General features: G+C 52.7%; 1 protein-coding gene across 4 annotated transcripts in view; it reads right to left on the reverse strand.

Moving 5' to 3' along the window:
* RNF220 (ring finger protein 220) overlaps nucleotides 1-22,315 on the reverse strand; it is a 235,895-nt gene that overhangs the window by 116,530 nt on the left and 97,050 nt on the right. The window lies entirely within an intron of this gene.

Consider the following 22,315-nt stretch of genomic DNA (forward strand, 5'->3'; position numbering starts at 1 on the left):
TTGCTGCTCCAGCTCTGGGGCTGCAGGAAAAAGGTATTTAGGGTGCCTCTGACACATTGGAGTTTTCATGGCCTCATGCACTGAGTCCCTGCACGCTGTGTCAGGCACCAGCAGCAGGAAGGTGACACAGGCTCCCCGTCCTCCCCCTAGTTCTGCCAGCCTTGTTGCATGACCCCGAAGCACAACTCCTTGTCTCAGTTTCCTTGTGCATGACATCTACCTCTGCTCTCACTGCCAGTTCCCTATGTGAGTCGCAAAAAGTAATTTATTTTCACTTTACAAATGATTTTTGGTCTCAATCTCTTATGAGGAAGAGGTGATGGGAGCCATGCACAGAACCAAAGCCAGGAGGTATGAGCTCTGCTTTCTCTAAGAACTAGTGAAACACGCCAAAGAAGTGGGCTGGGGCTCAGTGGGAGGCACCAATGCCCTCTCACCTTTGTATACAGCACGTTTGTTTGTAGCTCTGCAGCTGGACTTCAGTTTGCCCCTGTAAAATACTGATTTCAGCTATAAACTTTATTTACAGTATATTACACAGGATTTAGTGAGATCCATAAAGACCAAAAACAGAACTAACCATGCCGTTGCTTCCCAGCAGTGACCAAGCAAGATGGGTGGAAGCAGCCTCCGAGAGGTGTCCTAGCTTCCCTGCTGCATCACCCTCCAGATACAGAGAACCACTGCCTACATCCCTCAGGGCCCCAGGGGCTGCCCACCCTGGGGTCTGACACCCTGTCCACAGCATCGTGTCAGATGTCTCTCAGCACACTCCTAATGAGCTTGTACGGCCCCCCAGGACAGCCCAGTGCCATGTCGAGCTCCTGTCTCGTGTCCTGGGAGCAAGACAGTTCCGCTAAGCTCTGTCTCATTAGCACTACATCTCACCAGGGCTAATTATCCCAGCTGTTAGTTCGTCTCCCTCTACCCAGCATGGCATGGCCAAGAGGAGGAGCTGTGAGGTCTCCTTGCTGCTCTTGTGCTGGGTCCTGGTCCCAGTGCTGACAGTAACACATGGACCAAGACATCCAGTCCTGGATGGCTCCCAGTGAGCTACAAAGCTGCCCATCTCGGTGCACTGAAATGTGGGATTTCAGAATATGGAGCCAATGCAGGGATCACCTGGAGCTGGATCAGATGAGAGAAGGTGGTGAGCAGACCTCAGTGTGCCAATACACCTCCCTGCTGCCTCTCATGCTTCTTCAGCCCATCTCATTTCCACTGCATGAATTAAACAGTGATGGGTGACCACTAAATGACCTGCACAGTCTAAATACAATGTAAGATATTAGTGTTACGGATAACTATAAACTTGTCTGGAGTTAGGAACAGTGATACTTTACAGTGTTATCATTCCTGTTACTTTGCTTGAAGTGAAGCTCAGCAGATACGTGGACTTAAAGCATTCGTGATGGTGCTGATGGCAGCATCTCGCTGCAGTAAGACACCCTGCAAATAGTCAGGACCAGCCTGCAGTGCGTACACCCCAGAGCAGAGCACCCCAAAGCCTGCCTTTACATCAGGGGGTGCTGGTAACCACTAGGGACAAGGCTTGTACCCTCTGCCCCTAACTATGGACCAGCAAAGAGCCCCGACGTTGTCTAACGCCCCATGGGGGGCTCTGCAGGGCACCTCTCAGCCAGCCCCACCGCCTCGCTGAAAGGGTTTTGATTGGAAAAGAAACAAGCTTCTCAATCAAAGTGAACATACACTTTTTCATCAGAAAACTGAAAAAAACCCCATGATTTACTGGTTTTGCTTCTTCAGAAGGGACCTGGAAATTCTTATGAGGAGCAGCTGAAGGAACTGGAATTGCTTAGCCTGGAGAGGAGGAGGCTGAGGCGAGACGTTATTGCTCTCTACAACTACCTGAAAGGAGGTTCTAGTGAGGTGGGGGCTTGTCTCTTCCTCAAAGTAACAAGCAATCGGAGAAGTTTAGATTTGATATTAGAAGAATTTTCTTCACTGAAAGAGTGGTGAAGCACTGGGACAGGCTGCCCAGGGTAGTGTTCCAGAGATGTTAAAAAAATGTGTAGATGTAGCACTTTGGGACATGGTTTAGTAGGAATGTTGGTGTTGGGCTGACGGTTGGACTGGATGGTTTTTGAGGTCTTTTCCAACCCTAGTGATTTTATGATTCCAAGCCCTGGCTGAGCAATGTCTCCTACCTTCAAAATCCTGACCTTGCTGCAAGCCTCAAACCCACCCTCCTCTGGCGGTTCCCCAGGGGGGGTCAATCTGCCCTTCTGCATGGAAACACAAGCCGTGTCCCCAGCGGTCCCCAGGGTTTCCTTTGCTGGGGCCCACCTCATAGCCCATCCACACCAGGGCTGGTGCCACCCTTCCTCCTCTAAGGTCCAGGGGACACTGCTGCAAGTCCATCTCTTCCATGTGGCCAAAGCGTGGCCAAGCCCTGTCCCCCTCCTCCCGATACCGCTTCCTGAGTGCGGCTGTAGGACGTGACGTCAGGGTCCCTTAATGGGCAGCAGTCACCTCGCTTTAATAACAGCTCCCAGAAACAATTGTACATTTACAACCCAGCGAGCGAGCTTGGCACGCTGAGCCCGCTCCCCTTCCAAGGCTTAATTTGATTTTGACATATTGGCTTGAGATTAAAGGGCTCTCATAAAAAAGAAAAAAAAAAAAAAAACAACACCAAAAAAACCCAAACACACGCACGGATCCAGCCCTCCCCCACTCCCCCTTTTTCAGAGCTCGAGAAAAAGTGCTAACATTGTAATATTTTAAGTAGAGAAAATCCAAGTGTGCTTTACCCCCTGCTGGCTCTTATGCTGGGCTTATAAAAATTAAGTGGAAACCTACACAGCTGTAGGCTATAAATCCTTTGTCGCTAACACAGCCAGGCCTGGTACCTGCCTCCAAAAAGAATAAAAAAAAGAGAAAATAAATGCAAACTCCAAAAAGCAAGTGGCCAAAAGAGATGCATGGGGCTGGCCAGGCTCAGGAGTGGCCGTCCGGCCCTGGGGACATCCCTGTGGCCAAGGGAATGTGCCCATGGGGCTGTGGGGAGGAGAAGTGGGGAAAGGGGGAGAGTGCCGATGCATAGGGGAAAGCACGGCAAAGTAGTAAGAGCCCTCTCGGCTGAAGATCAATTAGCATCAATTACTGACTTCATTTAATTGTCGTAGAAGATGAATTTGTCATTTTTAGTCTGGAATTAATGGGAGACCTTCAACTTTCCCTTGGCAGCCCCAGGAGGTCACTGTGTATTTTTTTTTTTTTTGCTCCTTTTGCACAGGAAAGAAATGTGGCAGCGGAGAGGAGAGGTGAGAACCACCTATGCCACCCGGGTACCTATTCCTATCCATCCCCATCCATTCCCACTTGTCCCCATCCACCCCTGCCAGTCCCCATACATCCCCACCCATCCTCACCCACCATCCAACCATGGCATCGTGGTCATAGAATCATAGAATCATAGAACGTCCTGAGTTGGAAGGGACCCACACGGATCATCGAGTCCAACTCCTGTTCTTGCACGGAACAACCCCAAAATTCACAGGTAGCACAGCCAGCGCTGGTGCCGGAGCCCTGGCCAGCCCTTGTGCCATGCCCATCAACGCTCCTGCCACCACCTTTCTTGTTTTCTCTCTATTTTTTTGGCACCTTCCACTTTTTCTCCACTTTCCTGTTTTCTGCCAGAAATTAATTTTGCAGCCAAGGGCTGCGAAGTGTTTACATTTTCCCCGGCAAACAGGCGACAGTAAACAATGAACGCTCACAGATGAAATTGAATTTATAACTGCATTATGGGGCCAGATAACGCCCTAAAATAATACAACGATAAGGAAATTCGATTTGATTGCCGCTGCGAATCAGCTTGGGCCCATCTGCAGCCAGGGCCTCCCGTAATAATTTTAAATTGGGTTTGTAAACCTTATTTGTCCTTAAATATTTCTGTCATTTTTCATTGCTGGAGACAGATCCTTGGGTGCGAGGCTGCAGAATGGCCCCACCGGAGCCGAGACGGCGTGCAGGCGGAAAGCTGGTGTGGGGTGCCCAGCGTGCCGAGCGGGTGCCGAGGCCAGCAGTGACAGCCGCTCATTCTATCCATCACTTTGTCGACAGCCAGGGAGGAATCTTGGGCAGAAATTGAGTTTGCCTCACAGGGGACAACTGAACAAATTAATAGACCATTAGCCAAGCAGTGACCTGAGAAATGAGGGTGCTCAGGATCCCCCAGCTTTTCAAGGGGGGGTGGAGGAAGAGGCAATGGAAATCCTGTGGTTGTCCCCAAGGGGGTTGTCCCAGTGCCCCAGAATGGGATGGGAGATGTGGTGGGCAGCCATGCTCGGTGTCTGTTGTAGCTCACTTGCAGCCTGGCACCGGCTCACCTGAAAACAATTGTGCTGGTATGCTGGTGTGCAGAAGGCACAGCGGGAGGAATGTGGGGCTCTGGCAGGTGGGAGATGGCAAGAAAGGCTGCAAGGATGTTCTGTGGTAAGGTAGAGGGACAGCCAGGCAGCGGTAAAGGGAAAGGCAGGGAGAGAGGGAATAAAGAACTCAATTGTCTCTTGTTTCTAAGAAAAATCATACAGAAATGATGCACAAAATGGTGCTGTGGCGTCCATCGGATGGCTCCCATGATCCGCAGGGTGCAAGGCCACAGGGCACCCTCTAGTCCCAGCAAGTGACAGGCTTGTGGTCACCACCAGGCAGGACATCAGGTATCTGCATCGATCCCTGTCTGTCTCAGTTCCTCAGTTCTCTGCACACAATGAAGGATGCTGAACTGGGAAAGGTCTGGGCAGCCCCTGCATTCCAGCCAAGAGCCAGGTCTGTGAGACCTTGTGGTGATCCCAGAGAAGATACGGTCCTCCTGCCTTCAAATGCAGTCAGGTACCCTGCACAGCTTCTCTCCTCTGTGACCTCCTTCAAGCTCGCCTGTATCATCACCATTCATTATCCAAATGACTATATTTATTAAGTCTCCTGCCAAGGCATTACAGAGTGGTCTGTAACAGAGATTAAAAGCAGAATAAAACATCAGCGTGGTCTTTTTTCAAGTAAACAAAACGATAAACAGCCTCCACGCTGGCTACCAGAAACACACAAGCTGCGGGAAAGATACCGAATTCTTTGCAGCCAGGTCACAAACGTACTGGTACTTGCAAACGCCACACTCAGAGGTGGAGATCAGCCCCACAGAACGTGCTTCAGCTTGTCCAGCTGCTCCTTGCACTGCAGAGCCAATGGTGGGGGAACACCTTCACCGACTCTGCTGGGGCAACTGCCCTCCACCTCCCCTTCGGGGTGGGAGGGATGCTGAGTCTCATGGCAATGTCCTGCCCTTTCTCTGCCCCTGTGACTCAGGGACGGAGCTCGAGGAGTCTGCTGCAAAGGTGGGTGTTATCCAGACTGGGCTGGTGACTGTCCCCAAGCGTGCCATCCCACTGGCCCCCCAGGACACCAAGACACCGCAGCTGGGGGCAGCAGACAGACAGACAACTACATGGCATTTGCTCACGGCTAGGGCAGCAACGGGATGCAGCAAGGGGTGCCGCAGCGTCTTGCCCCTGCCCACTTGGGTCTGCAGAGCACAGCATCAGCGTGGGGCTGCTTGGGTCGCATTTTCTAAGGTATTATTTTAAGTCTGTGGAATGAGTTGCTTTATGAGGAGGCTCTGGGTTTCCTTTGTCTCTGCTGGAGATTATCAGGTGCGGATAGGATGTATATTCTGTAAAAACATACACTCACTTCCACTCACCGGTTACCTTTTTTTCTGAGAGCTGTAAGGGTTTCAATTACCGGATTCTGGGATTTAGTGCCCAGGGCTTTTTGGTGTGCGTTAGATTTATTAGAAGGTTTAGTACCAGCGGAGGATTCACGCATTTACTCCCAGAAGCCCAGCTTCCGTTCACAGACCCTAAATCACGAGCTGAGATGGGCTATTGTCACTTACGACATTAGCATGGTTAACATACGCAGGGATGATTAATAGCAATATACATGCAGCCTCCCCCTCCTTCCCAAACGCTGCGTCTCTGCCACCTCTGCCCGAGCTGGGGGCTGTGAGGAGTGCAGCATTCCTGCCTTCATGGGGAGAGGCATCTCACACCCCCTCCTTGGGCACCCTGGGTGCTCAGCACCACCCCAGCACCAAGAGTGGCACTGCTTTACACAGTATTTTATTATTATAATCGTTATTTTTTAAGATGAAGTGTTGAAGACACTCAAGGAGCAAAAGGCTTTCTGTCAAGGCAGGGCTATGGGACCCCCCCTATAGCTGCTGAGGAGAAGAAGGGGAGGGTGTGCAGGGGAAGAAGGATGCTGGAAGAAGGGGAAGGATGCAGGCTGGCAAAAAGTATGACAAAAAAATGTTATTCTAACAGTAAATTCAGCCTTCCCTAGCACGACCCACCCACCCCTTGCTGCCTCCTTCTTCCCAAAGGAAACCTCAGGTCAAATCTGCCACTGGAGGAATGAGAAAAGGACAGGGCTTTTATTAAGCAGGGAGCAGCCGAATGAGGCAGCCTCTTTCACCCAGACAGACCTTCCTTGAAAATTTCCATGGGATTATCCCACCCATCTGCCCAGCTCTCTTCGAATCTGTAGAACCAGAAGCAGATCCACATGTTAGGGTCCTTCCTACTACCCCAGCAGGCTGGCAACAAGGCTAAAACTCATCGCACAAGTGGTCTCCCAGCACCTCAGGGATGCAATAGCCTCCGTATCATGGTCTTTGCATCTTGCAGTTCTGGGTACCCGAGGCTCGAGGCGAGATATCCGCCCTGCTGTGCTCCAGGGGAGACACGACCATGGTCCTAATGAGCAAGATCCTGATGGCTTTTGTCCTTTTTCCAATACTGTGTTACTTACATTCCTTCTTTTTTAATTAAAGCAGCCCCAGCTGATTTTACAAGCTTGCTGCTGCTTCTCTCCTAGTCTCTGTGTCTCTCATATGCTTGAGTGCTAGTATTAATTATTAGAGCCAATTTACTGTTTATACTCTGATGTTTTAACTAATTACCACTAATGGCAGACACCAGTGGGCAATCAACTTCATTTAGTTCCCAGTGCAAACCACTCATTACCATCTGAGAGAGGGAAAGAGAGTGCGTGGGAGGGATAAATAAAGACCGAGCTATATGGGTGGGTGCCTGGGAGCAGTGGTGAGTTGGAGTGCTGGGGGATGCTCTTGCATCCCAATGCAGTCTCTTTAGCAGGCTCTGGGGGAGAATTTAGAGCTCCAGCAGGTGTGGATGGGCAGAAGGGGAAACTCACTGTGCACAACAGCTCTGCAAGGGCTGTTAAAATTCCTAGTACTGCATGTTGTGGGCTAAGCACTGCCTTGTCACCAGAGAAGGGCTCTAAGCCCAAGACAGCTACAGTTTCGGGTGAGCAATGTGCCTCTTTCTTTGCCTGTCAAAAAGCTCCTTTTCCCCACTGGGATTCATCCCTGGGGAAGTGCGACCCCTGCTTACGTTCTTGGCTTGGTGTAATGCCAGAGGAAGCAGAGTTTCATGAGTCCCAGGTGCCTCTGGTGTCATTCCTGACATGAGAGGTACAGTGGGTGGTGTGAAGTCAAGATGAGCTGGGGCTGAAAAGCCCTTGAGCTGAGCTTCTTCCTGTCTGGAGCTGAGCTCTAAGCCTGGGCTACTGAAGCTCTGTCATAGAGTTCCTTTAGCTGATTCTGTGTGTAGTGATTCTGTCGACACTAATCCTTCCTTAACATGAGCACATCCCTCAGCCCAGCTGGTGTCTCTGTCTACTTGTTCCCTCTGGAGACCCAGGAAAGCCACCGAGAGACACATTTATTGCCCTGTACCTCAGAACCACAGCAGGCCCCCACGATGCTAAAAGTACGTAACCTTCAGGTGGTACAACGTCCTGGCTGTATTCTTTCTTCTCTAGTTTGGACCAAGAAACAAACAGGTGGTGCAGAGAGAGGTCTGCAAGGAGGGATGATGGAGTGAGATGACTCCGCCAGGGCTGGGCAGGACCTGCGTCTCCAGCAGACTCTTTCGCTGGGTGCAGCCCAGAGCAGAGCACAAGGGTCTGAGCTCCCAGGTGTTCCCAGATGTGGCTGGGAAACACCTCTGGAAAAAGTTGTCTGGATCCATTTGCCTCCCGCAGCAAGGCCTGTTAACTCTGATCTGGGACAAACGTCCAGCAAACCGTATTTGTGGTTCTGGGTGTCTGGACTCTTCCAGCTCTCAAGTGTGAACCCTTCCAGAGGACAGACAGAGCTCTAATGACCTGCCATCTCATTACCAGTAGTGGGAGTCCTGCCCTAACAAAAGGGACCACAGTGTTTTCAGGGTTTACGGTCCACCAACGCGATTTTAGCACAGTAATGCCATAATAGCTCAGCTGGGAATCCCGAAACAGGGGCACGAGCCCAGCTGCAGGAATGGGGCTGGGCACCACCTCTCCAAAGGGATGTCCCGTCTTTCTCTCTCCCTTCCCTCTATCTCTCATTCTTTTATTCCCTGATTTGCTCTTTTGAAATCCTGCTTTTGAAAGGGAGATGGGGGAGTCGGAGACCTGCTCTGCAGTGGTGGGGACATGGCTGCCTGTCTTGCAGAAGAGGGGGGTTATAACTATGCACACATCTGAAATGTAATTGCTGTCAGCTCTCTCCATTCTTGCAGCACGAGGCCTTTAATCTCTCCCACCAGACCCATCGGCCCTGATATTGCAGCTCCAGAAAGGCTGGTTTTATGTACTTTAACCCTGCGACCTTTACAAATCCCATCATTCCAATCAATACGTCTCATTAGCGTTAGGTAAATGTATGGGATGGATGGGGAGCTGGCCGGGGAGGAGCCCGCAGAGAGTGGGGTGGAAAGTGCTCCTGCCTGCCCACTCTCAGGGGCAGCACAGCCCCATCGTGCTACCCAAGCTGCTGGGGGCATCCTTCACGCCAACCATCCTTGCTCCCAAATATCCTTCCCCCCAGAAGCACGCCTTGGTCCAGCTGGAGAAGAGAGACAGCTAATGCATAGCATGAAACAAAGTCCCTGCAAAGCCAACAGTGGAGTCAAGAGCCCAAGCCATTAACCAGACCAAGCTGTTGGAATCAATTTTTTTCTCTTTCCTTGGGAAGCAGACATATGTTTTACAGCTTTCCCCTATGTTGACTAAATGAAAACATACGGGGCTGGTAGCAGGTGATGGGAAAACAATGTTGGGTGTGCACAGGGCTGCCTGCCATCCCTGCCCATGGGGTGAAGATGCCAAGGAAGGTAGTTACTGCAGATGGCAGGACAAAATGAAGGAGCGAGGTGAAGAAAAACTAGAATAATAGAATCATAGAGTGGATTGGGTTGGAAGAGACCTTAAAGCTCATCGAGTTCCAACCCCCTGCCATGGGCAGGGACGTTTTCCACTGGATCAGGATGCTCATAGACTCATCCAACCTGGCCTTGAACACCTCCAGGGATGTGGCATCCATGACTTCTCTGGGCAACCTGCGCCTCACAGCCCTCACAGGAAAACATTTCTTCCTAATATTTAATCTAAATCTCTCCTCTTTCAATTTAAAATTCTCTGACGCTTCCTTTGAAAATGAAGGGCTTAATCCAGGGAGAAGGGTGAGGACCTCACCAGCACAGGAACACTAGATGCACCAGGTGGGACTGATCCATGAGCTGTTGGAGCATCAGTCAACCAAGAGTGCTTGGGAAAAAAAGCCTTGCCCTTGGGAAGGCTGGGGATGGGCTAGTATTACAATCCAGTTTTTCTGTGGAGGGGTTTCCCTTCACCCTGAATCAATGCCTCAGCCAGTAGGGCTGTAAATACTATTACTGCCCATGAAGTTAACCAGATCTCTTCCAAATCCTGCTTAAACGCTTGACACAGGTGACCCACTGGCAGCAACAGCAGATCCCACAGGAGTGGGTGTCTTGGGTCCCCTGTTGCTGCAGCACACCCCGGATGGGGACAGCCTACCCTGATGTGTGTCCGCCTCCTCTCTCCCCACGCTGCTACCATCGAACGTTCTCCTGAGGGACCACAGCATGAGTGGCCTCCAGACCTTAGCGATGCTAACTTGCCAGTACCACATGCCTCACAGCTCTGCACCATTCCAGACCTGTCCCAGAGCTAGAACTGAACTAGCTCACGCTTAAGCAAATTTATTCCTGGCACATCCAGCTCCTCAAAAGGAAAGAACAGGAGTTTTAGGGTCTCTCCTCCAATGGAGCAGGCTGGGGTGCAGGAGGAGAAGAGGGTGCCTACCTCACCCTACCCAGGCACATTTTTAAGAGTCATCTGGAGCTGGGTTTGGTTTCTGAGCTCTGCTATCCCCATCTGCAGAGCCAGCACGTTACTGCAACAGCATTCAGCCCTGTCGGCTTCGGGCTCACACCAGCAGCAAAACAGCTTCATGAATACAGAGTACAAAATACATTCATGTGCATACATCTACTCCTGCAAGAGCCTGCAAAAGCAAAGGCTTAAAAACCGTGGGTGAGCTCTGCTTTTTCACATTAGTGAAGTTTAATGAAAGTGTTTCTATGAGGTTTAAACTTAGAGCTGGGCCAAATACACCACTTCCTGGAGCGTGGGACAGCCAAATTTATCTCTGTGCTGGAGAAGATATGTGGAGCTGGGTATGCAACTTTCCCAGGTAAGTAGGGTGGTTTGGGGAGCTGGTTCACGTGTTCCCTTCCTCCCAGCACCGGTGCCTGCTCTCCCTGCCGCTCTGTTTGTCAGGGCTCTCCTGCAAGACCTCGGACTTGTTGACAAGCACTAAACTCTGCAGCAGCATGAAAACCATTTAAGCACTAAGCCCCTCTTGGCTTTAGTGAGATGACTGTTTGGCGTGGGATCTTAGCGCAGCCCCTGGCAGGAGGCAGAGAGAAGGAGAAATGAATAAATCCTCCAGCAGGGCCAATTTCACTCGACCTGACACAACTCCTTCTGGAATTAAATGCGTGAGTCCCAAGGTGCCTGTCTGGGGCACCTTGTACTGCTTGGTACCATGCCAGCACCCCTGCCGACCACCTCCCCAGCCACCAATCATAGCCACAGTATTTTAAATAACATTGGAGTTTTGACACACTGAGAACCATAGAATGGTTTGTGTTGGAAGGGATCTTAAAGATCACCCAGTTCCAACTCCCCTGCCATGGGCAGGGATACCTCCCACCAGACCAGGCTGCTCCAAGCCCCATCCCGCCTGGCTTTGAACACCTCCAGGGATGGGGCAGCCATGACTTCTCTGGGAAACCTGTGCCAGAGCCTCAAAACCCTCAGGGGAAAAAAATTCTACCTCATATCTAATCTAAATCTCCCCTCTTTCAGCTTAAAACTGTGGCATGGTAAAACCAAGTTGGGAGCAGCTGTGAAACCTGGGTCTAATCCATAACAGGAAAAAAACCCAAAACCAGTTGGTAGGTTCAGAGTCATCCTTTGCAGCAGAACATCTTTCAGGCCTGATAAAGCCCTCCCTGTGCAAGATGCCAGCTCTGCAGTGCACCTTGCGTAGGAGCCCCAGTGGCAGGGGACCCACGCACAGGGGGCTCACAGAGTCTTCTGAGCTTGACCTTTTTTGGCCAGCAATGATGTAGAGCCAGTGGCAAAGGCTCCCAGGCTGCCACAGAGCCCCAACAAGCCTTTTGGGGCAGCACTGCCCCCCTCAGCACTGCAGTCCCTGCCTGGCCTTCCTCAACTGGCAGCAGGACATCAGCACAGCAACAGCTAAAGGGATGAGTGCCCACAATCACGACTATCTCTGGGGAATGGGTCTAAAGGGCAGAAGGCTAACACATCCCCCAATGCCCCTGTGGTTATCAGAGGAGGACAGAGCGGTGGCCTTGCCCCAGGACCCTGTTTAACCTTCTCAGGCTTCTCTGCCAGAGGAAAGCTTAGCGGGAGGAGCGATGGTGTAGATAGACAGAGAGATTGGTGGGTCCAGAGATGCAGGGGACTGCAGCAGCCTTAGATTTTATCTATGTCTCCACATGGCCAGATGACCTTGGAATCCCAATCAACAGTTGTTAATAAAACATAGGGAAGAAGCACGAGGGGTTAAAGGCAGAGCATGCTGAAGGGCTCCAGCCCCGTTACAGCTGAAGGCACTCAATGCTGCCACTGTCCAGTCTAATATCGCCCAGAGCACATAAAGCTTACTGGCTCCCTTTTTCTTATCCATTGGAAAAGCTTCTTTTTGGACAGTAATGGAAACAGAGGGCATTCCCAAAGGCCTGGAACATCCCCTAGATCTCTGTCTGCTCTCTTGGGTCTTGAGTGTCTATATTATTCCTGTGCTGCACCCTCCCAAAAGGGTTGGAGCTGAGCCCAGTCCAAGGAGAGGTGGGAAGAGACTGAAATTAGCTGCAGGAGCAGAAGCTTTCCAGTTCTTCCTTTCACTCCTGGTCTCTTTTGGCAATGTTCAGCCCTCTGGACTGCTTTTCTGTGTGTGCCACTCATCCTCACGTGTGATCTGGATCTGCAGGACCCATTCCTTCGGTGCATTTCACCTGTGCCACTGGGAGACCCTCTTGCCTGTAAGGAGCTGGGGAAGGGGATGGGGCAGCCCCAGGGCTGGAAAGGGAGAGCTGGTTCTGTTTGTCACCGAAGAGACCAAGCAGGTGCTCGAAGCACAAGGATCTCAGCTACTGCTTCTTCCCTGCAGTGTCCTGCCTCCTCCTCACTTCAGGTCCTCCAGTGGTGCAGAAATCTGGCCCTCACTCAGCCCAGCACCTCAGTCACAGCCATTACAATGACAAGGGTGATAAGAGATTCTTATCACAGTGCTCAGAATTGATTTGAAGCTGAGCCCCTTCCCCGCACTCCTCCTCATAGCTGCCAGAACAGCAGTTGGTGCTGCAGAGGGACTCAGCAGCAGCGACTGTTGGAGAGCAAAGGTGACAGTTTGGGGTTCGGATCCTTCTGGAGACATATCCCTCCAGCCTAGCAGCTTCAGGCATATCGTCCCACTGGAGACAGAGCACAGGATGCCTCAGTCCCTTCCTGCCACAGGTCTGCTGGGAGACCCGCTCTGCAGACCCAGGCTGCAGGAGGGGCAATGCAGCTCTGCATCCCTGGAGGGCACTGCAAGCCTCCATCCAGGGGCACCTGGACACAGCTATGGCCTCCCAGCCGAGGCAGGGGTTTGTTCTCCTGCTTGAGCTAAGGGGGAAGAAAGGAGAAGGTCCTGCTGACCCTACAAGAGAGGCAGGGAGCAGCCTGCAGTCCTGGATTCAGAGTCTGGACCTCGCTGCACCCTTGTTTTTCTTCAGCCTTCCAAAGAGCTGTCACTTTCTATAGCTCAGCGTGACCTGCCTCCAATCTGCTCACCCACCCATGCCTGATGGGGACAGATCCTGCCCTCCCACGCGAAGCTGATGGGGACAGTGCCTTGGGAAGGAGACACTTCCCATTGGCAGAGATTGGGGTTCCCAGTTGTGTGGGTGTCTGTGAGCCCTGGTCACAGCACCACAGCCAGCATCCCTCTGGTGTCACTGCAAGCTGCTGTCACCTCTCCTGCCAGGAGGCTGTCTGCGTGTCTCTCATGAGAAAGCAGAGACTGCACACGAGTTTCAGTGAGGCTTGGGCTGATTTAGCACAGCTGCCCAGTCTCCTGATCTCTCTCTGCAGCCATTGCCTTCACCATTTACAAAACCTCAGTTTCTCCCACCAGCCTCAAAATATAGCCAGGTCCCTGCTTGGAGCAGTCAAAGAGTCCCACATCAGCCCAGGCTTCCATGTTTCAATTTACTCCCTTCTCAGCTCCGGGATGGCCAGAGGGATGTTGTGTGCCTAGGAAGGAAGGCAGAGGACTTGGCAGCACAATCCCCTGCACCGAGGCTGCTTCCCAATTCTTGGGCTCTGCTGGCTCAAATGACCACTCCCACTCTTTGCAGCACACTTATGAAAGTAGAGCAAGACCTCAGCCACTGGTGGGGAAACTGAGGCACAGGCAGGTTGTGGGCTCACATAGCTGCTGAGAGGACTGACACATCCTGGCCTCGACCCCTTTAGAAATCTTGAAATCCCAGCAGCTCTGCTGTGTAGATAGTGCAAATCCTCCCTGAACCCTCTCTGGGAAGAGCAGAAGCACAAGGCGGTGGCAGGGGAAGCATCCGAACAATCAGGGCTTGTGTGAAGAGGAAGAAAGGCCCTTCTTGTTGGCGGGTGCAGTTGGAGTGAGCCCGGGGGCATCACAGGATGGTACCCCAGGTACCCCAGCTGCGCCAAGTCTCCAGCCCAACAGAGAGTGGGCTGTTATGGGCCCAGCCCCAGCACGGGGTATCACCGCCAGCCTTGATGAGCAGGGATGCTCTGTCTTTGTGCCTCTTGGTTTCTCTTCTGTTGACCCTCTTTGCTTCCTCCGCCGGCACCATCCATCAGCTCTACCACCCCTGTCAATTCCAGGGCTCCGTGATACCATTCCTCAGGGGGGGAAAACACTTTTTTTTTTTTTTTTTTATTAGGGAAAGGAGAAATATTTTCCCTCCTGGCAATCTGCTAAGAGCACTCTCCTTCCCAGAGCTATCCAATGCCCGCCCCAGCCCTGGGAGAGGGGCACAGCAGATGCCTGGGTTTTTCACTCAGCGCCAGCCCCCCGGCTGGCTGCTAGGGGCCAGCAGGGCTGTGGTACCCGCATGTCCCCAGGCAGATGTGCAGTGTCCCAGGGCAGATGTGCAGTGTCCCCAGGGCAGATGTGCTCCAGCTCCCTGCCTCCAGGCTCTTGCTATTGCAGGTACCAGGCAGGCGGTGGCAGCGTGACCCGCAGCCTGAGGGTCCAGCAGGCAGGGCTGAGGGGGAGCAGCCGTGCCAAGCTGGCAGGAGCTGGGGGAATCAGGCTGGCATTTGCCAAACGCACCCAGCCCTTTGCACGGCGCCTTATCGGGGGTGGCTGCAGCAGGAGCAGCAGCTCGAGGAAAGGCGTTATTGCAGATGTCCCACATCTCGCTCGCTAGCCTGGCAGGTGGCAGCGGGGACAAGGCAGGGATGCCAGGGCGGCTGCCAGCTGGGTCAAGCTTAGGAAGAGGACACTGCTGCTGAGATGAGGTTGGGGCAGGGTGCATTCACACTTCTATCTCCGAAAGCCCTTCTCTGGGAGATGGTGGGTTTGAAGTGTGCACTGGTGGTGTGAAACCTCCAGCTATAGGAAAAATCAGGATCCTGTGAGCAGCCTTAATCTACCTCCTCCTTCCTGTCACTGCCAATCTGGGCCGGAGTCAGCCCTGTGATGCTGGATGTCAGCCCAGCTCTCCCAGTCCCCATGTCTCCAGGTCCAGATGTGGGACAGGGACCTGACCATTATTGGGATTTTCTGCCTCTGCCCTGCAATCCCCCCTCAGCAGCAGAAACATCTGTCTCACCTCTTCAATCAGTACTCAGCTCTTAATAGTCCTGACAATTCGCGAGAAAACAGAGGCATTAAACGTTAATTATATCTATTTGGATTCAAAAAAAATTATTACTCTAGCTAATTATAGCTGGAGTCATAAAAAGGTGCAGAGCAAGAGGGGCTGCTGCTCCACAGGGCAAGTGGGGCTGAGTGCCACCGGCCATCCCAAGCCATCGGCTAGGTGAGGATGGAGAGATGTCCCCACTATGAGTGCAGCCATGGCACACGGCTGGACCATGTCCATTGGGAAGGGGCTGCCATGGGAAGGGTCTGTACAGCAGCCATGCCAGCGGGAGGATGCAGAGCCGGCGTCGGGATCTCTGGGTGCGCGGCAGGTACTTGTGTAGCTGTTGTGCTGGTGGGACCTGGCCTGCCCCAGCCTGTGGGCTTCTAATTTACTGCTTTCCTTTTACCGTAAAACTGAAAGGGGAAGGTGCACCCTTTAATCACTGCCTCCGGGGCCCCGCCTGAAACCACACAGAGACCTAGCGAAGGCTAGGAGTTAATGCTCCTTCCGACACCTTTTTATGATTCATGGGCCTGACCTTGAGCCATAAACCGCTCAACCTCCCCGCCACACTGGCAGTATTTACAGCCTGCAGGGGCCACTGCACACAGCCACCGTCGCAGCCCCGCAGCTGGGCTGTGTGCGCCGGCACAGGTATGCAGGCAGCCGTGCAACAGGTACGCAGCCTGAGGTGTGCAGGCTGGGACGGGGGTGAAGCTGGGGATGCTACATGGATGGCCAGCGGTGGATGGATCCTAACGCAGCACATAGTGCCCGAATCATAGAACCACAGGATCATAGAACATCCTGAGTTGGAAGAGAGCCACAAAGATCATAGAGTCCAACTCCTGTCCCTGCATAGGACAACCTCAATATTCACACTGTGTGTCTGCGTTGTCTAAATGCTTCTTGAATATTGTCAGGCTTGGCACCGTGACCGCTTCCCTGGGGAGCTGCTCCAGTGCTCCACCACACTCTGGGTGAAGAACCTTTTCCTAATATCCAACCTAAACCTCCCCTGGCACATCTTCCTGCCATTCTGTCAGGCCCTGTTGTTGGTCACCAGAAAGAAGAGACCAATGCTTATGCACACCCATACACGCGCACAGGCGTGTGCACAGGTAAATGCACTAAGATGCCCTCCCCAAGGAGCACTTGCAGATGCACATAACAAACATGTTCACATGCGGAGAGATGTGTGCCTCCAGGCCCACTGGCTGCGCATTTGTCCCAAGCACCAAACCACGGATGGAAGCTTTCCGCTTACTGTAGCAGAACGGAGGGAGAAGGCCACACAGGGAAGGGACCATGCTGAGTTGGTACACCTCGCTGCCCCCACAGCATCCTGTAGCATGGGTCCCGCTCTCCATCAAGAGCAAAGGCTGCTGGTGCACGAACCACCTCTGCAGAGGCAGGTCCTGGCGTCAAGGTCTGTCTTTTTGCATTCCTCAGGCAAGGCAGCCTCAGGTCTTGCTCCACAGGTGAGACCCATGAACATCTACATTGGTCCAAACCGGAACAGGGTGAGGTCTACCGGTTAAAGCAAACGGCGCCCCTCTGGGTAGGCTCAGATCAGCCACCTCTTCGCTTTATGCCTCAGTTTCCCTGCTGCTGTAGCAGGAAAAATAAACCTGACCCATCGTATTTGCACCAAGTCAGGAGGCTGAACTTGTTAATGTTTGCGAAGTGGGCTTGGCTCCTGCGATAGTGCAAGCCAGAAATGTGAAGGTCATTATTATTAGTGGGATTAAAGCAATTTAACCCGGGAAGGAGGGGGATACAGGTGAATGTAGCAGCTGTCCCACACTCAGCAACAAATCACACACATGCGCAACCTCAAAATAGTGAGGAATGCTATGATTATGGCCCGTTTTAGAAACACTGGGCAGAACTACAGGGTTGTCAGAGTGCCCTGTAACACTTCTACTCCCACAATACCCTCCATGAAGGCAGCTGGGACTGAAGAATTGTGCTCCAGGGGACACCCAGAGCCTGTACAAGCTGTCAGTGTCCACTCCACACAAGCACAGGTCTCCTGGCACAGGCCCATGTGCATCACTTGCCAGCACAGAGGTGCTCAGGCACAGCCTGTCTGGTCTTCTCCAGGACCAGGATCTTCTCCTCTGCCCCTTCTGGGGGACCACAGCATCAGGCAACTTATCTGGAACAAAACTCTCCCTCTTTTTCTTTTTTTTTTTTAGTTTACAGATTGACGAATTTTTTTTCTTTTCTCCTTACAAAACAAAAGAGGGAAAAAACATCCTTATCTCAGAAAGCAGAGTTCAGGAAAAAGCTACTGGTCTTTTGGACTCAGAGAGTCCCCATTGGTAGCCTTGCTTGTCACAGAGAATTTATCAGCCAAACACAGCGCCGGTATAATGCACCATATAACTAGTGCATAAACAAACTTCAGCATGATAAATGCCCTGCTTTGAAGCCATAAAGTTATTAGCTAGTGGCTGTTAGCTACTGCTTAGCATGGGACGTGCTCCTTCCGTTAACCCCTGGCTGGCTTGTCCGTGCTCTGAAGCCTGGGGAGATCTCTGGAGGGCACCTCCGTGCAGTGGGAAAGCATGGAGGGACCTGCAGGGGAAGGATGGTTCTGCTGGCACAGATAGGTATCTGTGCACACTGTAACTGATACAAGGATTGTGGAAGGGAAATGCTTGTTGTGAATGGGGCTCTGAAGGCTGCCCTCACTGTCCCATCTGAGACCTTCAGCAGCTCCTCTCCTTCCCTCTGCCTTCCAAGAAGCAAATGCAGAGGGGAGCAGAGCCAGAGCGGTTCCGTACACACCCGCGGCTCTGACCCTCCTGGGCTGCAACCACTTCAGAGATGGGCTCAGATGAGGCTGGAGGACAGCAGTTGTCTTTCCATCTCCTTTAGGTGAAGTGCTGCTGAGGACTCTGAAGCAAAAGCTCTAAATTTTTCCAGCAGCAACGAGGCATCGAGTTCCAGTGAGGTGTTTAGAGTTCCCTCTACTGCCTGCAGTGTATGGCTGCCTGCAGCTCCTGATCAGCACAACCTCTTCAGAGGTTGGGAGATGCTGTATAAGCACAACTGGGCCCCAAAACCAGCATCAGTGGAAATGAGCTGCTCAGCTGGAGAAGGACGACCAGCATCAGCAAAGCCAGCAACCAGCAGTGCCAGGGCTCCTGCTAGCACTGGACCTGGGGAGAACCCTCCATAGTGCAGGGCCAGGCTGTGATACCCATCAAGGTCCTCTGGTCCACCAAGCCCCCTCCTGAATCTGTCCCACGCTTGGGTACCGGATTGACACAGGGAACTGGGAATGTTGGGGATGGTGGCAGGTCTCCAGTGCTCAGCCCAAGATGTAGATGGAGTTGCTCTGCAGAATGGCAAATTCTTGGCCACAGCCTGGAGCCCCAGAGATGCTGTGCGAGATGTTGGTGGGTGAGAACTCCCATCCCTCTCCCAGTAAAACCACCCCTGCGAAGAGGCAGGAGATGTTTCAGCAGGAAGAGCTGGAGGGCAGTGGGACTCAGAGCTGCCTCAGCGCCCTGAGTTTCCCTTAGAAACCTAGTGTTGAAGAAACTTGTAATTAGAGCCCTGAGTATTAATTAATCTCCATGACCCTCCTCTCATCCTCCTTCCCCTGCTCCCACAGCTCAGGAGGTCAGTGTGGATCATTAACACGTGCAAGTAGAGGATGGCAAGCTCACCAAGTGGGTCGGCAGATCCAGTCTCTATGTTCAGAGCAGCTGAAGGTGCCCCGTCCCTCCCTGCCAGCACGATGTCCTTTCCCTTCCTCCTCTGTCTCATTTTTGGGCTTGGCTGGGGACATGTCTCACTCACTTGGGCACAAGTCAGCACCTTGGGGACAGCATTTAAGTGGGCTGAAACATCCCAAAATGAGCAGAGACGCTCTTATGCTTACTCTGCCTGCACAATTCCTTGCAGTGTGTCTGAGAGCTGATCAGAGCATCCCAGGGGCCCGGTTGAGTCTTGCTGTAGACAACCTACCCTTGGAGGCCTCCCAGCGTGACAAAGTGCAGAGCAGCCAGCCCAGCCCAAACCCACCACCCAAAACGTTCATCCCTTCTCTGCTCATCCTGACCGTGCCTGGGTCTGTAAGAGCCTCAGCACTAAGAAGTCAACCCTGGGGCACGGAGAGGGCTTGGAGAGCTTTTGTGCCACATGACCTGTCCATCCCAGGGCTGTCTGTGGAGACTCAGCCTCTTGTGGCTCATGCACACAAGAAGGAAAGGAAGGCGACGCTCACTGGCAAGACACTTCCCAGACACAGCCTGAGGACCAGTGTGCTACAGAGAGCTGACACAGAGTAAGAAAATGAGATATGAAATAAATCCAAACTTTTCTGACTCCCTGGCAACCACCAACTGCTTCCCTCATCTGATTTTTTCCCCTTTTCTGCTGCAGCAATAAAAAGGGGAAAATCAACATCCAAATGATCTTGTTTATGGCGACTAAATAAGCTGCATGTGCTTAATCCGTTAGAGTTTAATGAATTTACGACTTGCTTTGGAATTTGACAAGGGCTGTAAAAGAGTAATTAACATTTATCAGTGTGTTTTTTATACACACCCTGCCCTCCTCCCATCTCCCTTCCCTCCTCCTGCCGCCTGTCGCAACGCAGCACTGGGTATCGGGGGGAACATAAAAGTGATCAATTAATTCTTAATAATCTCAGGAAAGATTGTAGAGTTGCAGTATGAACTCAGGGAGTGTCAATAAATGTGCCAAAGGTTGGTTCCCCCCCTTCCTAGCACTGCCACGAAGGAATGTGGGCAGCAGGGGACGGGACGGCGCTCTGGTGGAGCAACCCTGCACCCCTTTCCTTCTCCATCACACTCTACTGGCCTCCAGAGCAGCTTTCTGTCACCAACGCGGTGGCCTCTGGGACAGGAGGAGAGTGAGCAGGGGGCTGATAACACGTGGGGGCCCTAACCTAACACAGCGGGGGTGACAGAAGTGCACCCCCACTTGCTCCCTGTGCCAGCCAATAGCTCCCTCCTGATAGACCCGAACATGTTCAGAGTGACCCCAAATCCTCACCACTACGGCTGTGGGTATCTGAATATCTGCTTAGATGGAGAGTGCAGCCAGTGGCGCTGGCATCTGTCACCCCGCTGTCACCCCATTGTCACTCGGCACCAGTGGTCACCCCTGTTTCGGCTCTATTAGTCATGAGGGAATGTCAGTGCTGACCATGGAGACAAGTGAGGAGGATCACACCTCGCTTCCTCCTGGCCCTCCCAGACACTCAGCTGCGTTGGAGCAGGCTGGAAGAGGGATGCAATTTGGGGGCAGCAAGTGGATGAGCCCAGGCTCCCCTGCCACCAGTCCCAGGCTGAATGTCACCTAAGGATCCCAAGGGATTTTTGTGCTGGAAGGCCAGTGTGCCCTTCCCTGGGCCACCTCCCTTGGTAGCCCTGAGGAGCAGAGCCAGAAGGAGGTTGTAGAGAGGAGGGAGCTGGCCTCTTCTCCCAAGTGACTGAGGACAGGACAAGGGGGAATGGCCTGAAGCTCCGCCAGGGAAGGTTCAGGCTGGATATCAGAAAAAAATCCTTCACGGAAAGAGTCATTAGGCACCGGAACAGGCTGCCCAGGGAGGGGGTCAAGTCACCTTCCCTGGTGGTGTTCAAGGAACGTGTTGATGAAGTGCTTAGGGACATGGTTTAAGGGAGTGTTAGGAATGGTTGGACTCGATGATCCATTGGGTCCTTTCCAACCTGGTGATTCTATCATTCAAAGGAGACACAGCCATCACCTTCCCAGTGTGGTCAGACAAATGCCCTCCCCTGGGACCACAGCATCCTGACCCCAGCAGTGTCCTTTGCAGGCATCTGCATGCAGGGAAGCCTGCACGCCTGGGCATCCATGGGGGAAGAGAGGGGTCAGTGCTCTTGGGGGGGCAGGATGCTCTGTGGAGGAGAGAGAGAGAAGCATCTGCACTCAGCTGTGGGGCAGAGGGTCCTGGAGACCCACAAACAAAAGCTCAGAATGATAAATCCTCAGAGGTTTGAGACTGTCCGGGGATCTGCTCTGGACAGAAACAAATTTTCCCTGTCGAACATAATGGCCCAGAAATAAGCAATGAGGCAGGGATGGAGAGGGCTGGACACATAGGGTCTGGAAAATCTCCACCCAGCCCCTCACCAAGCACCAGTGGAGGTGGGAGGTGGAGACACACATACCCTCCTGGCAGGCTGGGACCCCGGTGCCAGGCACGTACCCACTGGCTGGCTGGGGCAGGCTTGGGATTTCTCGCCAGGCAGGAGATATTCAAGCCAGCGCTCACAGGATGAGTGCAGGACAGGCAGGGATGAGAAGAGGAGAGTAGTGGTATGAGTTTGTTTTCATTTTACTCAAACTATGGTTTGAGCTCGGCACAGACTGTGGGGTCAGGCAGGAAGCAGAGCCCAGAGCAGAGCGGGGATGAGCCCCATGCAGGGTGAGGAGGTAGTGGGGCTGTGCTGGAGGCACTCTGCATGGCCAAATTAGCAGAGAGTGTCAGACCCCAGCAGCCTCCAAGCAAGGGTCTCCAACCTTGGGCAGGCTTGTGGTGCTGCGGGCTGCACAAAAGTCTGCCCATCTTGCACACATGTATCTCAGGGAGGGAGAAATGAGGGAACAGGGAGGGATTTCAGGCTACCAAGACTTGTCTCAGCACACTACATCTGCTCTGATCACTAGGCAGCAGGTCTGGGTCTCCATTGCATGAGTGCAGAGGCTCCCAGAATCACTCAGGGACCACTGGCTGGTGCCAGCTGCCCTGCCTCATACTCAGAGAATGGTGCTCCTGCAGCAGCACTTCCCATTGCTATCCAGGCTCCATCACAGACCTCCTGTGTGACCTCAGGAACCCTCCTCAGCCACGGAGGAGATGATGCTCTGGAGCAGTGAGGGGGTAGTGAGGGGGCTGCACTCTTCCCTGCCTGCACTGGCTCAGCTGCTTCCATCTCAGCCTGTCTAAACAGCACCTCCTCCAGCAGAGA

This window comes from Cuculus canorus, chromosome 8 (assembly GCF_017976375.1).
Source record: "Cuculus canorus isolate bCucCan1 chromosome 8, bCucCan1.pri, whole genome shotgun sequence".
Taxonomy (NCBI): domain Eukaryota; kingdom Metazoa; phylum Chordata; class Aves; order Cuculiformes; family Cuculidae; genus Cuculus; species Cuculus canorus.